The sequence below is a fragment of the Miniopterus natalensis genome, chromosome X (genome assembly GCF_054644295.1).
Source record: "Miniopterus natalensis isolate mMinNat1 chromosome X, mMinNat1.hap1, whole genome shotgun sequence".
Classification (NCBI taxonomy): Eukaryota; Metazoa; Chordata; class Mammalia; order Chiroptera; family Miniopteridae; genus Miniopterus; species Miniopterus natalensis.
In genome coordinates this window covers 3835587-3854658 of record NC_142103.1, presented here as the reverse complement: position 1 = coordinate 3854658, position 19072 = coordinate 3835587, and positions in this window count along the sequence as shown.

The following is a 19072-nucleotide window of genomic DNA, read 5'->3' as shown; positions in this document are numbered from 1 at the left end:
TGGAGCGAATTCAAACATCATGTCATGGCACCTGCAAATACTTCAATATGTATCTCATCTCTAATAGATAAACTTTAAAAAACATTACCAAATTGCCATTATGATATCTAACAAAATTTATAGTAATTCCATAATGTCATCTAATATCCACTCAATTTTAAATGTTTGATTGTCTTTTTTCTTTTCATAGTTTGTTTAAATGTGAATCCAAACAAGATCCACTTATTCATTTAGAAATTATGTTGCTACATTTCTCTTAATATGCAATGGCTTCTACCTCTTTCTCCCCCTAGCTCTGCCATTTATTATTTTTATAAAATTAAGTTCTTTTGAACTGTGGACTGTCCACATTCTGAATTTGACCAATTGCTTCTTTTCGGCACATGTCTGCTTGTTAGCACTAAAAAGTGATGCCAGCTTTTCTCAGTGAGTTCAGGGGATATCAGTATCATCCTGACATTATGAAGTTTTGCTCATCACCTTTTTTGTCCTAATGGTTTCATTATCAATTAGTGATTGTTTCCTAGATTCACTATTTCATCGAGAGTTGCAAAATGATGACTTGGGGATTTTTTCATTCTTCCATAAAGAACCTTCCCCCACCAACTATTTGGCTACCTTGATATACAGTTTATACAAGACAAGCAGAATAAATGCTCAATTTTTATCCTTTATTTGTGAATTTTTGTTGTCATGAGTCAGTGTCTTAGCAACTTCCAATAGTAACCAATGATAATTTATTTTAGTATTATTTTTAAAAGTGTGGATTTTTAAAGATATTATTGCTTCAGTAGATTGTAGTAAATATTTTTTATGCTTTAACTGCCCCATTTTCCCCCATGGGAATTGCAGTTGGCTCTTGTATCTTTTTTTAAAACTCTTTATTGAATTTATTGGAGTGACATTGGTTAATAAAATGTATAGGTTTCAGGTATACAATTCTATAATACACCATCTGTATATTGTGTTATGTATTCACCACCCCAAGTCAAGTTTCCTCCCATCATCATTTATCTCCCTTTACCCTCTCTACCTCCCCCATCCCCCTTTCCCTCTGGTAATCACCATACTGTTTTCTGTGTCTGTTGAGGGTTTTTGTTGTTGTTGTTATTTTTGTCTTTTGGTAGGTTTTGTTTTTTTTTGCTTAATCCCTTCACTTTTTTCATCCAGTCCAATTTAGAAATCACACTCTTGGTGCTACTCATTGCCAATGGGTAGTTGGTTACTGCTTCTAGACTTTTTAGTGGTCACAGCTAGGAAATAGGTACTTCATGGAAAGGAATAAGAAATCGTGAGTTCATTTTGATATTTCCAATTTAAGGTTTCAAGGTTTTTACTTAAATTCTTTGATTTATATTTGTGTTTCTTTCTTTATGCTGAGAATCTTGGTTCCTAGTGATAACATACTTATTTGCTTTATACCACAATTTACATAAGACAATTTAAAAATAACACTAACAATATTACTATTACCAGTAAGACAGTCTAAGTTTTCTACCCTTAACCGCTATGCTAAATGGCCTCTCAGCAAAATGGGAATTATAATCTTGGATCTGCCTGAAGGTTCTTTGTGGAAGCAGGTGATCTGTTGATGTTCCTTTGAGATTTCTTGTAAGTCAGCATATCTCTGTACAGTTTAAAAAATGTGTGAGATGACTAGAGTGCTTGTGTTTGAACCAGAAGGTCCCAGTTCTAAGTTCTTCACTAAGCTTTGACATAGAAATTATGATGTTCTTTTGGTATAAGAATATATGTCCCTGCAGATATTATATAGCAAGCAACTGTCATACAAACAGCTAAATTTAGGGATCATATAGTTTAATTTACATGCTGTGTTTTTTCTGATGTATATAACACCTTCATGTATGTTGTCTCATTTGATCCTCATATTCCCCTAGGTGGTAGGTACCATTATTACCTCTATTTTCCAAATAAGGATCAGGGAGGTTAAGTACTTTTCCAAAGTCATGTAGCTAGTAAGTGGCAGTGCAGGAATTCTCTGCCACTAAGAGCTGAGGCCTTCAAACTCATAACCTAGCATTTCTTCCTAACCTAGCATATCCAGTAGTGGTGTTTTTGTTGTTGTTGTTTTTTAACTTCTCTGGGAGGATGGGGAGAGAGAATACTTTGAGACATTCTCTTGAAAAGGACTAATGGTCCTTTTTTTGGTAGTTCTTAGGTGGTCCAGCACAGAACCCACGGCATAGACTTGAGTGCTCCCCATTTTTAATGTTTCTGTTGCTCTTCTTTCCCCATCCAGCTTGGCTGTTTGAGTTGTATGAAGTAGGAGAAGATCTGGTGACATTTCTTTCTTCAACTCAGAACATAATTCTGAAATATCCAGGCCTGACCTGGCATCTACTTAACCAGCCATGGCCAGGGTCACTTTCCATTGATGCTCCATGTGCCAATGCCAGCAGTGGTCATTATGAAAGAACATCCTGATATTTTTTCTTGTTCTATTAGATTGATATTTCAACTCATTTCATATTGGTGACTACTCAGCCAGCAAATATCAAGCAATAGTTTTTCCACTGTTACCCAATCCTTCTAAAACACTAACTTATTTCTCCTCACAAACTTTTTATGTATTGATTACAACTGCAGCTTCCTTGAAATTTATGAAACCTCAGAAAAATATGAGGATTAACCACAAAATATAGCCAAGTGCATGTAGAGTGTCTATAATATACTAACTTCCTCTGAGGAGCTAGAGTATGTCTGAATTGGTCCTGGAGGGAGAAACAATGGACTATTTGAGGGGCTGCCAGGTCCATTGTGGGCCTGTAGTTTGGGAAAGTTAGGGGAGACATAGTAATATTTCTACCATGTGCACCTGCTTCCCCAGGTGAGAACTCACTTTGGAAAAAAGAATTATTTCCTTCACTCATGCCAGCACCTCCATCCCTATTTCTCACATGGGATCTGGGATCAGAATGCTTGGATTCAAATCTTAACTTTACCAATGTACCCCTTTGAGAATGTTACTCAATCTTTCTTTGCCTCAGTTTTCTTATTTGTTGAATGGAGATAAAATAGTACCTAGCTCATATGATTGTGAGGATCAATGAGATAATTTCACAATGTTTAGCATGGAACTTGGCACATAGCAAGAACCAATGCTGCTGGATGCTATTATTTATAATGAATGTTATTGATCATTGTCATTATCATCATCTTCATCAAAATAATATATTATCCATGCCTCAAACCCATATAGTGATACAAACCACAAGCAGCAATTGGACTTTTTAATTCCCTCATCTTGGTTACTTCATTTAAAAACTGTGAGCGCTGGCTGGGAGGTGTGCTCAGTTGTTCAGCATTGTCCCACACACCAAGAGGTGACTGGTTCAAATCCTGGTCTGGGCACATGCCTGGGTTGCGGGCTCAATATGTACAGGAGCAGCCAATAGATAATTCTCTCTCATTGATGTTTCTATCTCTCTCTCTCTTTCACTTCCTTTCTTTAAAATCAATAAAAGCATATTTTTTAAAAGTGTGAGCGCTTCCTTAATAATGAGCATTAGTCAAAAATATGACCCTCCCCACTAAACTTTCCAACAGCCTCCAGATTATTCCTCCTGCTCCTACCTCCAGGCCTTCAAAACCATGGTCATCATCCTCTTCCTTAATCTCCTTTTGCAGTAAAACACACCAAAATAATTGTTTAGATTCACTCTCTCCAATTTCTCTTCTTCCCTTCTCACTTCAACCCACTCCAGCATGGCTTTAACTCCTACCACTGAAAGTACTGTGGTAAATTTCACCAACTCCTTTCCACATTACTAAAGCTAATGGTCCTTTTTTTTTTTTTTACAAGATGATCCAGAAATATTTTTTACTCTTAAATTTTCCTTCTGCCTCATTGGCTGCTCCACCGTCATATTGCCACCTGTAAATCAGTGGAAGGATGCTCTACACCTGCTCCTCTATCTCTTCTCTACATACTCTATTTCAGTGACCTCATCTAGTCCTTGACTTTAAATGTGATGCAACTTCTACTTTCCTGTTGATAAATAACCATAGGATGTGGGGTATTGTCAGTAAAGGGCCTGAAACATTTCAGGGGGAATCATTCATCACCCAGGCTTCCTGGCCACACCTTTGCCCCTTGCAATGCCATCCTGCACTTTCCTTCCTGTAGGTCCTACAGCCCTTTTCCATATTGTGTCTACTCTCAGGTCTCCTCGAGCCTAAGTCTCACCCTGCCATTTATGTCCAGCAGATGCTCTCACTTTATCCAGGGGATTCAAGCTCCCCAATTTTTTCTCCTATACTTCCCTGATGAACTTGTGCCCTCAAAGTCACTGATGACCTCCTCCCTGGTCAAATGAAATGGCTTTGTTTATCCTTTTGCATGTCCTCAAAGGTGACATTTATTTTCCTTCAGGGTGAATTGGATTTTGGCGGTGGTGGTTGGGGGGAGATGTTGAAAAGTCATTCAACACCACATTCTGTGGAAAAGTTTAGGAATCAGGCTAAGTCAATATGTAAACAAACAAAGAAATTAAACTAAGAGTGACTATTCATTCACAAGCTCTGGCCATCTTAGAAGTGGTCCCATTGGAGGAGATTTAAAGTTGAATAAAAAACAGTCCTGATTTGAGCAGCTCTTGCTGTAATGAGGCCAATGCATATTAGGAGGCAAGACATGTGGGGAGCAATTTAGTGAGTGGCTGAGAGGACTTGCTTAGGACTCAGACCAACTTGAGTTCAAAGCCTTCCTCTTTCCTAACAGGCTATTTCACGTTTCTGAGGTTCAATTTTCTCAGCTATAAAATGGTGATGATGGCAGTACTTACTTCATGGGGTCTCTGTAAGAATTAAATAACACATTGCATGTGAAACGATAGTGCACAACGAGAACTTGATAAATGGTAGCTGCTATTCCCTTTATGAGACCTATTAGCATCATCTGCCTCTCTTATGCATTGGCACAGTTATCATAGTCAAATTTATATCTTCATAGATGCTCTTATAATTTGCTCTTTTCCTTCTATTTTCTGATCCCAATTCTTTTGTCTGGAACTGTGCTATCTAATACAGTGGTCACCAGCCACTTGAAATATGGCTGGTCCTAACTGAGAGACTTCATGTGAAAAAAGTGAATGATCTCGTATACAATATTAATAATTTGTTTATATTAATCACAAGTTGAAATGATAATTTTGGATGTGTTGTATTAAATAACATATACTATTAATTTCATCTGTTCTTTTTACTTTTTTTTCCAATGCTACTGTTGGAAATTTTCAAAATACATATGTGGCTTGCATTTGTAGCTTACATTCTATTTGATTGGACTCAGTGTCTTCAAATATGGAGCAGTGTCTTTTGCTGGATCCCCTTCACTCTGGGGTATGATAACATTCTCCTCACCCCTCTAACCCTAGTGCTAGCAATTCTCTTATATTTCCTTGCTCTTTGCTATAATTACACAGTTATCCATTCTTCTAGCCTCCCGTGACACTATCCCTTAAGTTGTGCTGACTCCCAAAGTTCCCTGGACCTAATGGGCAGTAAACAGCAACTGTGGCCACTCCTAGGCTATTATGGGTGGATTTTCCTCCTTGGTCTTCTCACAGCATTTGGTTCATCCCTCTGTTTCAGCATTGCACATGTTGATTTCTCATTAGAAATTTATAAGTCTCTCTACCTTACTCCATTGTGAACTCATTGATGGCCCATACTGTTTCTAATTTAATTCTGCTCCTTGGTGACCAGGGTAGCATCTTGCAAAAATTGTGTGCTCATTAAGTACTGCAGGGACCACAAATTACTCTCAGGTTGCACTTCCTGCTACCACTTCCCCCCAGAAGTCCCATCTCAGTGTTGCATGCCTTCCAGTTCTCTAATGAGATTTTATCTGTAGCTATCCCTTATCTTCCTTGCAACCAGGCTCTCACTGTAACTATTTGGATGACTCTAGGTGTGTAGTGTAGACTGGCTAAGCTGGAGAACAGCAGGTCTGGTGGTAGTTCTGGTAAGCCGCCTAGACTGGGTGTCACTGGGGAATGGGTGAGTTCTCTTGAGGAACAGCTGGCTATATGGACAGTGAGTAGGGAGCAACAATAGGCTGCCTTCTGTTTTGGTTGCAGGGAATTTGCCTGATCTGCTTTGTGGTGGGCATCCTTCCAACTTTGTGGGCGATGTTGCCATATTATTTCTGATGAGTAAATGATGCACAGAAAGCTGAGTGGGTAGAACCTTGGCAGATGTGGGTTTCCTAGCAACATTATTAACTAAGCAGGACCACTATTCAGTCAGCTTTGCCTCCTGTGGCCTGATACCATGGTGACACCACATTCTCTGTGGCCACTCTGTAAAACTTGCACTTATGGTTCTCTGTCTTTAGAGGGACCGGGGAGAAAGATCACTTAGCAGTGTGCTGCTAAGAAGCTAAAATCGATAGCAACTTTCTGCTTTCTTCCTTTCTCCCCTGAGGTCTTTGCGTACTTTGTATGATTTGCTTTCTGAGGACCGACACCCTTGTAATCTCTTTGTCTTATACATATAGCTTTTGCTGAAGCATCCCATGTCTCTCTGACCATGGTGGCTAAGAGTGAAATTTTGTTTACAAAATGTTAATGAGAAAAATGATAGAGTATTTATTTGGCTTAGGTTCTACCCATTTTTAAAGAGATTCCAGTTCCTATCAAATTCCTTCTACAATGTTCCAGGAATTGTCAAGGAGCATTTGATGCATGCTTGTGAACTGCTTCTAACAACATCATGGCATCTGCCATTTTCTTCTGTCCCTATCCAGTTACTGTAATGATTCCTGTAGCTGAAATGGACTCCGCCCTCCACCAAGCCACCACACAAGGACATCATTGAAACTACCAAATCTGTGGGCTGTCTACCAAGGAGTGATGGTCTCTTTTCCTTACCCACTCCAGCTTCTCCATTCTAGATTGGGGACTCTGTGTCTTTCTCTCCCACTCTTGCTTCCTCTATCTCCTCCTCCTTTTTTTTTCTTCCTCTTCCTCCTCCTTTTCCTCTTCTTATTGTGGTGGTCTTGTCAGTCCAGGACTCAGGTCTGCAGGGGCTAAGCCTGGGGACTATTTGAATGACAGGTACTGTGATATTCTTAAAATAATGCCCTTCTCTCCCTTTTCAAACTTACCTACTAAACTTGAACCAAATTTAAGCACCCAAGTTCTTAATCAGTTTTTCTCTAAGAGGCTACTTAGTCCCTAAAGTAAATAGACCATTGGTGGCCCTGGCCCTATTGGTCCTCTAGACAGCCTAAAGCTGTGAAGTTCAGATCCTGTGCCACTGCTGTGGAGGAAAACCCATCAACTTTTTGTTTTGAAAATATTATAAAACTTTATTGAAGTACAATGAAGAAGACTCAAATAAAGAAGACTAAAATGTATATACTATGGTCATAGACTGGAAAACTAAACATTTAAATACAATAATTCTGCCCAGCCAGGTGTGGCTCAGCAGTCAAGGTGGGATCCAGGCAATCGGGGTTCAATTCCCGGTCAGGGCACATGCCCGGGTTGCGGGCTCGATCAATGACTCTCTCATCATTGATGTTTCTATCTCTCTCTCTCCCTCTCCTTTCCTCTCTCTGAAATCAATAAAGATATATTAAAGAAAAAAAAATAAAAATAATAAAATAAAATAAATACAATAGTTCTTTTCTAATTGATACATAGATTCAGTGCAATTAAAATATGACAACAGGCTTTTCTTTGGCGTTTTCCCCCTAGCTTTATTGAGATCTAATTGACATATAACATTGTGTAAGTTTAAGGTGTGCAGTGATGATTTGATATACATATATATTGTGAAATGATTACCACAATGTTAGTTAAAACATCCTTTACTTCATGTAGTTATCATTTTATTTTTATGGTGAGAACATTTAACTTCTCTCACAGCAACTTTCAAGTATACAACACAATATTATTAACTATAGTCACCATGCTGTACATTACATCTCTGAACTTATTCATCCTATAACTGGAAGTTTGTGCTCTATGACCAACCTCTCCCCATTCTTAGCCTCTAGCAACCACCATTCCATTCTCTGTCTGTATTTGTTCATTGTTTTAGATTCCACATATTAAATGAAATCATATAGCCTTTCTCCACCTGATGCCTGTCAAGTTATCTTTCTCTTTGGACCTGCCCTAAAACATTATCAATGTTGGCACATAAGAATCCATTCCTCTGGCTTGAATTCTCTCAGGAACTCTGCAGAATATCCACAGTCAGATTTGTTGACTTTCTGACCCTAAGATGCCTCCGTCTTAGAGTGTGGTGCTCGCTATGTGTTTCTGGAGCAGGATAAGTGCTAGGCACTATGTGGATGTTGTAAAGAATCAGAAATGAATTCTATTTTGGAGGAGCCTACACAGTAGAGTTTGAGATCACATGACTCAACAACCTACCCAAATTAGGAATCTCTGTTGAACAGTAGTCCTGCCAAGTAGTCACCTGGCCTCTTCCTTGATCCTTACCAGTTTATTATTTCTTTTGTTAAACAAAATGCTTTAAAAATGTTTTTCAATTACAGTTTACATTCTTCAATATTATTTTGTATTACTTTCAAGTATACAGCATAGTGGTTAGACAATCATTACTGTACAAAGTGTTGTACTCAATATTTCCAGTACCCACCTGTCACTGTTCATAGTTATTATATTACTATGTTCCCTATGCTGTACTTTACATCCCCATGACTATTTTGTAACTACCAACTTGTACTTCTTAATCCCTTCACCTTTTTCACCCAGGCCCCTCCCATCTTGTAATGGTTAGTCTGATCTCTGTATCTATGAGTATGTTTCTGTTTTACATGTTCATTTATTTTCTTTAGGTTCTACATATAAGTGAAATCATATGGTATTTGTCTTTCTCCATTTGACTCACTTTACTTAACAAAATACCCTCTAGGACCATCTATGCTGTTTCAAGTGGTAAGATTTCATTCCATTTTATGACTAAGTAATATTTCATTGTATATATATATATGGAGCACAGCTTTTATACACACTCATCTACTGATGAGCACTTGGGTTGCTTCCATGTCTTGGCTATTGTAAATAATGCTGCAATGAACATAGGGGTGCATATATTCTTTCAAATTAGTGTTTCGGGTTTCTTCAGATATATTCCCAGAAGGTGAATCCCTAGGTCATAAAGCAGTTCCATTTTTAATTTTTGGCAAAAACTTCATACTGTTTTCCATAGTGACTGCCCCAATCTGCATTCCCACAAACAGTGCACGAGGATTCCCTTTCCTCCGCATTCTTGCCAACTCTGTTGTTTCTTGATTTATTGATGGTAGCCATTCTGACAGGTGTGTGGTAATATCTCATTGTGGTTTTAATTTGCATCTCTCTGATGATTAGTTATGTTGAGCATATTTTCATATGTCTATTGGCCATCAGTATGCCCTCTTTGGAGTAATGTCTATTCAGGTCCTTTTAACTGGATTTTTTAGTGTTGAGTTGTATGAATTCTTTATAAATTTGGATATTAGCCTCTTATTGGATGTATCATTAGTGAATATGTTCTTCCATTTAGTGGGCTGTTTTTTCATTTTGTTGATGTTTTCTTTGCTCTGCAAAAATGTTTAGTTTGATGTTATCCCATTTGTATATATTTTCTTTTGTTTCCCTTGCCTGAGGACATATATCAGAAAAAATATTGCTGAAATAAATGTCTGAGATTTTACTGGCTATGTTTTCTTCTAGAAGTCTTATGGATTTGCATCTTACATTTAAGTCTTTAAGCCATTTTGAATTTATTCTTATATGTGGTATAAGAAAATCATCTTATTTCATACTTTTGCATTTATCTGTCCAATATTCCCAACACTATTTATTGAATAGACTGCCTTTACCTCATTGTATGTTCTTGCCTCCTTTGTCATATAATAATAGACCATATGGGTGTGGATTTATTTTTGGGCTCTCTAGACTGTTCCATTGATGTATGTATCTGTTTTTATGCCAGTACTATGCTGTTTTAATTACTTTAGCTTTGTAGATAGTTTGATATCAGGTAGTGTGATTGCTCCAACTTTGTTCTTTTTTCTCAAGATTGCTGTTGCTATTCAGGGTCTTTTATGGTTCCATGTGAATTTTTGGAATATTTGTTCTAGTTCTTTGAAAAATGTCATTGGTATTTTGATAGGAATTGTGTTGAATCTATAGATTGTTTTGGGTAGTATGGACATTTCAGTGATGTTAATTCTTCCTACCCATGAGCATGGCATATGCTTCTATTTACAAAAATCTTTTTTTTTTTTTTTTTTAATATCTTTATTGATTTCAGAGAGAGGAAAGGAGAAGGAGAGAGAGAGACAGAAACATCAATGATGAGAGAGGCATTAATCGAGCCCGCAACCCGGGCATGTCCCCTGACCGGGAATCGAACCCTGATCGCCTGGATCCCCGCTGAGCCATGCCCGGCCGGCCCACTTCTATTTATTTGTATCTTCTTCAGTTTCTTTCTTCAGTGTCTTATAATTTTCTGAGTACAAGTCTTTTACCTAGTTGGTTAAATTTTCCCCTAGGTATTTTATTTTCTGATACAATTGTAAATGGGTTTGTTTTCTTAGTTTCTCTTTCTTATAGTTCATTACTGGTGTATAAAATACAACTTATATCTGTATATTTATTTTGTATCCTGACATTTTACTGAATTTATTTGTCAGTTCTAGTATTTTTTGGTGTCATCTTTAGGGTTCTCTATATACAGTATCATGTCATGTGCGAATAATGACAGTTTTGCTTCCTCCTTTCCAATTTGGATACCTTTTATGTTTTCTTCTTGTCTGATTGCTGTGGCAAGGACTTCCAGTACTATGTTGAATAAGAGTGGGGAAAGTGAACAACCCTGTCTTGTTCCTGATCTTAAAGGGAACACTTAGTTTTTGCCCATTTAGTATGATGTTGGCTATAGGTGTGACATATATGGCCTTTATTATGTTGAGGTATGATCCCTCTATTCCCACTTTGCTGTGACTTTTTGCCATAAATGGATGTGGAATTTCATCAAATGCTTTATTGCATCTATTGATATGATCATATGATTTATTTTTTCATTTTGTTCATTTGGTGTATCAATAATTGATTTGCGAATATTGTACCAACCTTATATCCCAGGAATAAATCCCACTTGATCATGGTGTATGATCTGTTTAATGTATTGCTGGATCCGGTTTGCTAGTATTTTGTTGAGGATTATGTTCATCTATGTTCATTAGGGGTATTGGCCCACAATTTTCTTTTTTGTAGTGTCTTATCTCCTTTTGGAATTAGGATAACAATGCTCTTTTTTTATCCCAATCACTCTTGCCAAACACTTATCCATTTGAGTATTATTTGCAAGAAAACAATTTTTTTCCTATTAATTTTATCCTTCTTTTTAATGACTTTTTCTTTCATAGATTGATCCTTATTTTCTTGATTCTACTTAATTTTAATTTAATTGCTCTTTTTTTTCCTAAATTCTTAAGTTCAAAACTTAGATCATTAACTTTTTGATTGAATTTACTGGGGTAACATTGGTTAATAAAATTATATAGGTTTCAGGTGTACAAGTCTATCATACATCATCTGTATGTTTTATTGTGTGTGTTCACCACCCAAAGTTAAGTCTCCTTCCATCACCATTTACCCCCTTTACCTTCTTTTACCTTCCCCCACCCCACCTTTCCCTCTGGTAATCACCATACTGTTCCTATGTCTGAATTTTTCTTTTCTTTGCTTAATCCCTTCACCTTTTTCACCCAGCCCTATAACCCCCTCCCCTCTGACAGATGTCAGTCTGTTCTCTGTATCTATGAATATGTTTCTATTTTGCTTGTTAGTTCATTTAACTTTTAAACCTTTTTCTTTTCTTTTTTATTTATTGACACTATTACTGATGTTCCCCATTCCAACCCCCCTTTACCCACCTTCACCCAGCCTTCGCCCACACTCCCTCTGGCCATCACCACACTGTTACCTATGTACATGAGCTACTCATATATGTTCTTTGGCTAATCTCATCAACTTCTTTTCTAATATAAGCATTTAAAGCTATACATTTTCCACCAAAGAATGCCTTACCTGGAACCCATAAATTTTGATATGTTGTGTTTTTATTTTTATTCAGTTGAAATATTTTCTAATATCTGATGTAATTTCTTCTTTGACCTGTGGATTATTAAATCTGTGTTACCTAATTTCCAAAATTTAGTGTGCTACAGAGTAGTTCTTTTTGATTTCTAATTTAAATTTATTTAAGTCAGAGAAAATACTTTGTATGATTTGAATAATTTTATATTTATTTATTTTTCTTTTCAACACTTTATTAAATTTATTGGGGTGACAATGGTCAATATGAACATATAGGTTTCAGGTGTGGGTTTCTATATTACAAGATCTGTATATTGCCCTGTGTGCCCACCACCCAAAGTCATATTTTCTCCTGTCACCATGGGGGAGTGGGGGTGAAGGGGGTCTTAATTTTACATTGATTGAGAAGTGTTTTATGATCTATAATATGGTCTATTGAGATGCATGTTCTTGGTCTATTTGAAAAGGATATAGTTTCTGCAGTTGTTGGGTAGAATGTTCTATGATGGGAAATTTCTTTGTATTCTTATCTGCGTTTCTCTGTACCTAATGTTTTTTTCCCCTGCCTGCATTTAATTTTTTTAATTATCATTGGTTTTCAGGAATTTCATTATGATTCATTTAATGTGAACTCTTTTGTATTTATCTTGCTTGGATTAATTGAGCTTTTGCACCTGTGAATTTATTTTTCTTCAAATTTAGAAAATCTATGGTCATTATTTCTTCAAATACTTTTTCTGCACCCTGGCTTTTGGGTACTACAGTTACACATGTGTTAGAAATGATTTTGTTCTCTAGGTTACTGAGACTCTGTTCATTTTATTTATCTTTTAAAAATATGCTTTCTTTTGAATAGTTTATATTGTCATGTCTTAAAGTTCACTAAATTCTTTCTTCTGAAATTCTTAATTTTGTGTAATTTCATCCAGGGTATTAATTTTAGACATTTTATTTTTCTTTTGAAGAAGTTTCATTCAATTCTTTACCATAACAATTTCTCTCCTATGGTCATAATTTTCCTTTAAATTCTTTTTTTTCTTCTTTTTAAAAAAATTCTTAAATGTCATTATAAGGGCTGTAATATAAATACCGCATGATTGCATTATTATTGTTATGTTTAATGTGTGTGTGTGTGTGTGTGTGTGTGTAGAAAGCTGGGAATAAAAAAGGACTCTAATGTTTCTGGTCTGTGTAACTAGGAGGGATGAAATTCCCATCAACTGAGTTGGGAAGGACTATGGGAAGAGCAGGTTTGGGGTAAGTCAGGAGTTTGATTTTGACATTTAAATGTTAGATGACTATTACACATGCAATTAAAGCTATTATCTATACAAATCTGGAGTTTCAGTGAGAGGTATTTATTGGAGATATTAGTATATAGATATTATTCAAAGTCATGAAACTGGATTAGATCATCAAATGATTAAGTGTAGATAAAAGAGAAAACTCCATATATTCATATATATATACATATATATTTACTGTAGATTTATAATATATTTAATATTAGAAGCAATTGCCATTATAGTGGAAAGTCGGGAGAAAATATATCAACAATGGCCAGCCAAATGCTATTATAAGTCAGCATCTATTCTAGATTTATTCTGATGTTAGGTTTTGTTCCCTTTCGAAACAGTATACATAGGGGAATAGTACAGGTTTGTGGTTTTACACTGAATTAATAAGCAATATATTATTTTGTGCAATTTTTTAAAAAGTGAAAAAGTAATATACAAGTGTTAGGAAATCCAGAATAAAGGAATAATTGATTTTTTATTGGGTTAAGGGGGAAATCTTCTAAGGAGAGATGAAAGTCATTAACATATAGGGAGCTAAGACCTTAGTAGGTACATCAATAATTTATTACTTTTTATTTCTGAGTAGTATTACATCATATGGATATATAATAATTAACTCAGATACTTTCTTTTTGGGTTGTTTCTCTGTGTGTGTGTGTGTGTGTGTGTGTGTGTGTGTGTGTGTGTTTTGTGGGTTTTTGTTTTTTTTTTGCTATTATAAGTAAAGCTGCTATGAACATTCATGTGCAAGCTTTCATACCGGCATATATCTTCTTTTCTCTTTGGTCAATACAGAGAAGTGGAATGGCTGGATCATGTGGTAGGTGTATGTTTAATTTTCTAAGAAATTCTCAACTATGTTCCAAGATGATTGTACCATTTCACATTATCACCAGCAGTGTATGAGGGTTCCAGTGCTCCATATCCTCACCAATACTTCATATGTTTAATCTTTCCAACTTTAGGTAACCTTATAGACTTGTTTTGGTATTGCATTGTGGTTTTAATTTGCATTTCCCTAATGACAAATTTTGTTGAGCATCTATTCATGTGATTTTCCCCCACTCTTTGTACCTCTTTCGTTTATGTGAAAATATAACCAAATCATTTTCCTATTTTTTATTGGTTGTTTGATTCCTTATTATTGAGTTTTGAAAGTTCTTTATACATTATCAGTACAAATTCTTTGTCAGATATGTGACTAGCAAATAATTTCTCCAACACTGTGGCTTGTCTTTTAGCTCTCTTCACAGTGCCTTTCAAAGATCAGGCACTCTTACTTTGGGCAAAGTCTAATTTATCAATTTTATTTCATCAATAGATTGGGCTTATTTATTATATCTAAAAATGATAAATAATACAAATTAATATTTTTTTCTTTTTCCAAAAGTTTTATAGTTTTAGGTTTTGCATTAATTTTGTGATCCATTTTTATTTAATTTTTATATGTTGTGCAGTATAGATTAAAATGTATTTATTTATTTATTTTTAAATATATCTTTATTGATTTCAGAGAGAGAAAAGGAGAGGGAGAGAGAGAGATAGAAACATCAATGATGAGAGAGTCATTGATCGAGCCCACAACCCAGGCATGTGCCCTGACCGGGAATCGAACCCCGATCGCCTGGATCCTAGGTCAATGCTCAACCGCTGAGCCACGCCTGGCCGGGCTATTTATTTATTTTTGAATACAGGTATCTAATTATTCCAAACTCAGTTGTTGAAAAAATTAATTTCTGTTCTAATTTTCCTTTACATCTTTGTCTATAAACGGTTGTCTATATATACATAATATGTGGGTCTATTTCTGCACTCTATTCTGTTCCACTTTTATATTTCTATCATTATACCAGTACCACATTGTTCTGATTATTGTTGCTTTATAATATGCCTCAAGATCAGGTAGTGTAAACTTTACAACTTTTTTCTTTCTTTTTTAAAGTTCTTTCAGCTATTCTAGATCCTCTGAGTTTCTATGTGAATGTCAGAATCATCGTATCAATATCTATATAAAAGGGTTTTTTTGGAATTTTGATTGAGATTGCATTGACTCCATCAATGAATTTAGGAAGAATTGGTATCTTAACAATATTGAGTACTTCTGACCTATGAACAAGTTATACATCTCCATTTATTTCATTATTTCATTAATTTATTTCTGCAATGTTGGTAGTTTTTATTGTATAGAACTTGTTTAGATATAATTGTAAGTTCATATGCAGTTGTAAGAAATAACACAGAAAGGTCCCAGTATACCCTTTGCTTCATTTACCCTAGTGGTAACAATTTGAAAAAGTATAGTACAACCAGGAAATCAACATTGATATACCTACTATATTCAGATTTCACCGGTTTTACATGTGGTGCATGTGTGTGTGTTTGTATATATTTAGTTATATGAATTTTTATGAGTTGATGTATGTGAGGACAACCATAGTTAAGGTATAGAAGAGTGCCATCACCACAAGGATACTTCCTGTTGCCCTGCTATAGTCTCATTCACTTCCCTCTCCCCCCCCCATTCTGTAAACCCTAGCAACCACTAATCTCTCTATCTCTATACTTTTGTTGGCTCAAGCAAGTTATATAAATGGAATCATATGGTATGTTATCGTATAATGATATGGTATACCATATGGTATCCCTCATTGAGACTTTTTTTGAGGGTTTTTATTGAGGGTCCTTTTTTCCACTTAGCATAATTCCCAGGAGCTCCATCTAGGTGGTTGCATATATCTGTAGTTACTCATTTTTTATTGCCCAGTAGTATTCAATGGCACCACAGTTTGTTTAACCATTCACCCATTGAAGGACATCTGTGTGGTTTTTTTCTAGTTTGGAGCTAGTGTGAATAAAGCTGCTATAAGTATTTGATTAAGGGTTTTTGTGTAAGTTTTCCAATCTCTAGGTTAAATCCCTAAGAGTGCAATTGATGAGTTTTATGGTAATGGCATGTTCAGCTTTGTAAAGAACTGCCATACTCATTTCCAGCATGGCTATATCACTTTATATTTCCACCAGCAATGTATGAGTGATCTAATTTATTTGAGTTGTTGACAGATTTGGTGATGGCACTATTTTTTCTTTTAACTATTCTGATAAGTGTGTAGTGATATCTTATTGTGGTTTAAATTTGTATTTCCTTGATGGCTAACAATGTTGAACATCTTTTCCTGGCTTTTGCCACCTTTGGTTGAATGCATATTCATGTCTTTTGCCTGTTTTGTAATCAGATTGGGTTTTTATTTTGTTTTGCTTTACTGTTGAGTTTTGAAAATTCTAAGTATATTCTTTATACAAGTCTTGTTGGACATGTCATTTGCAAATTTTTTTTCCAGTAGGTATCTTCTTAGGGTATTTTGAAGTACAGTTTTAAATTTTGATGAAGTCAAATCTCTTAATCTTTCCTTTTGTTGCTTGTACTTTTTATGTCAAATCTAGGAACTATTTGCCTACCTCCAGGTATTAAAGCTTTTCTCCTATGTATTTATCTGAAAGTTTTATAATTTTCCATTTTACAATTAAGAGCATGATCCATTTTAAATTAATGTTTGCATAAAATGTACACTTTAAGGAGAAGTTTTATGTTTTCCCTATGGGAATTCCTTTTCTGGGAGCTTCTAAATCATGAATTCAATTTCTCTGATGGATTATAGAACTATTCAGAATGTCTATTTCATCTTGGTTGAGTTTTCAAAATAATTTGTTCTAGTTGGCTAAATTTTTGAGAGTAAAGTCAGTCATACTCCCTTATTATCCTTTTACTGGCTGCAAGGTCTATAATTATATCTTTTGTTTTATTCCTGATATTGGCAATTTGTAACTTCTCATTTTTATCTTAATCAGTATTATTAGAAGTGTATCAATTTTAATTATTTCATAAAGAATTTATTTTTCATTAATTTTCTCTATTCTCTCTTTTTAAAATTTCATTGACTTCCCCAATAATCTATCAGCTTTATGTTGTCTGTTTGCTCTGGGTTTATTTTGCTTTCCTTTTCTTTCTAGTTTCATGAAGTAGGAACTTAACATTGATTTGAGATCTTTACTCATTTCTGATATAAGCATTTAGTTCTGTAAATTTTGATCTCAGTACTACTTCAGCTGAATCCCACAAATTTTGATCTGTTGTATTTTGATTTCCATTTCTTTTATAGGCCACTGATAACAAAACCAGATGAAAACAGTACAAAAAACCAAAACAATACTACAGACAAATATTTCAAATGACCCCAGACACAAAAATCTTCCACAAAATTGTATCCACCAATTCCATGACCAAGTTGGATTTACTCCAGGTATACAAGGCTTTTTCAACATTCAAAATCAATTAACATAATCTACTGCATCAACAGGCTAAAGAAAAAATGATTTAAGAAACTCATGAGAAAAAAAGATAGTCTATCATATTTATCCATTTTCCTGTTCTTTACTTTCTAAAGTTCCAAACCTTCTTCTGTCACAATTTCTTTCTGTATAGACATCTTCCTAAAACTAACTTTTAATGATAATTTGGAGAAACAGGTTCTGAGTTTTCTTTTGTCTGAGAATATCTTTATTTCACCTTTATTCCTAAAGAATATTTCATGGATCATTGAGTTTATGGTTGACTAGCCCCACCTGGCACTTTCAGGTGGGGGTGGAGGCTCATATCATCACCAAACCCCACTAGGGGAATCTGAGCATTGCTTCTGCTGGGCAGGATATGAAAGAATAGCTTCCTACTTGGGCCCCACTGACACTGGGGTGAAGTTTTTCCACTCTGAAGATCAATGGGATTGTTGAGTCATAGTAAGTTTCTGTTTAACTTTATAAGAAACTGTCAAAGTATTTTTGCAAAGTAGCTGTACACTTTTGCATTTCTACCTGCAATGAATGAGAGTTTCAGTTGCTCCACATGCTCGCCAACACTTGTAATATCATTTGGATTTCTGTATGCTATATTAAAAAATAAGTTCAACTGTTATTTTTAAAAATTATAATGGATTGTTAAGTTACAAGAGCAACAAAACTTGATCTACTTAGTGGACTCTAGTGTCCTTAGTATTCTTTCAGAGAAAAAAAAAGAGAAGGAACTGAAAGAAATCTCCTAGACCTACTCTCATCTCTGTTCCCCTTCTTAAACATAATCAGGCCTAGAAAGAGGACCTGAGAACATGATTTCCTGAGCAAATCTGTTTCCAAGCCGGGAGTAGCAGCCAGGTATTCTCATGTCTCTTGAGTCTCATTCTCTCTTTTAGTACATCTCTTTATATAAACCTGCGTCTCTTCCTTTCTTCACCATTGTCTTTTGTGAAACATTCTTTATCTGTCTGTTTTTCAAGTTTTATTGAGATATAATTAACATATTGATGATATAAGTATGAAGTATACAACATGAAGATTTGATATACATATATATTGCAAGATGATTATCATAGTAAAGTTAGCGAACATCTCTATTACTTCAGATAGTTACCATTTGTGTGTGTGAGTGTGATGAGAAATTTTAGATCTATTCTCTTAGCAACTTATAAGTTTATAGTACTTTATTGTTAATTATAGTCACCATGCTGTAACTCAGATCCAGCAAATTTATTCATCTTATAATTGGAAAATTTGTACCCTTTGACCACCTTCAGCCATCCTCCCAATGCCCCTGGCAACCACCAATCTATTCTCTATTTGTATGAGTTTAACTTAATG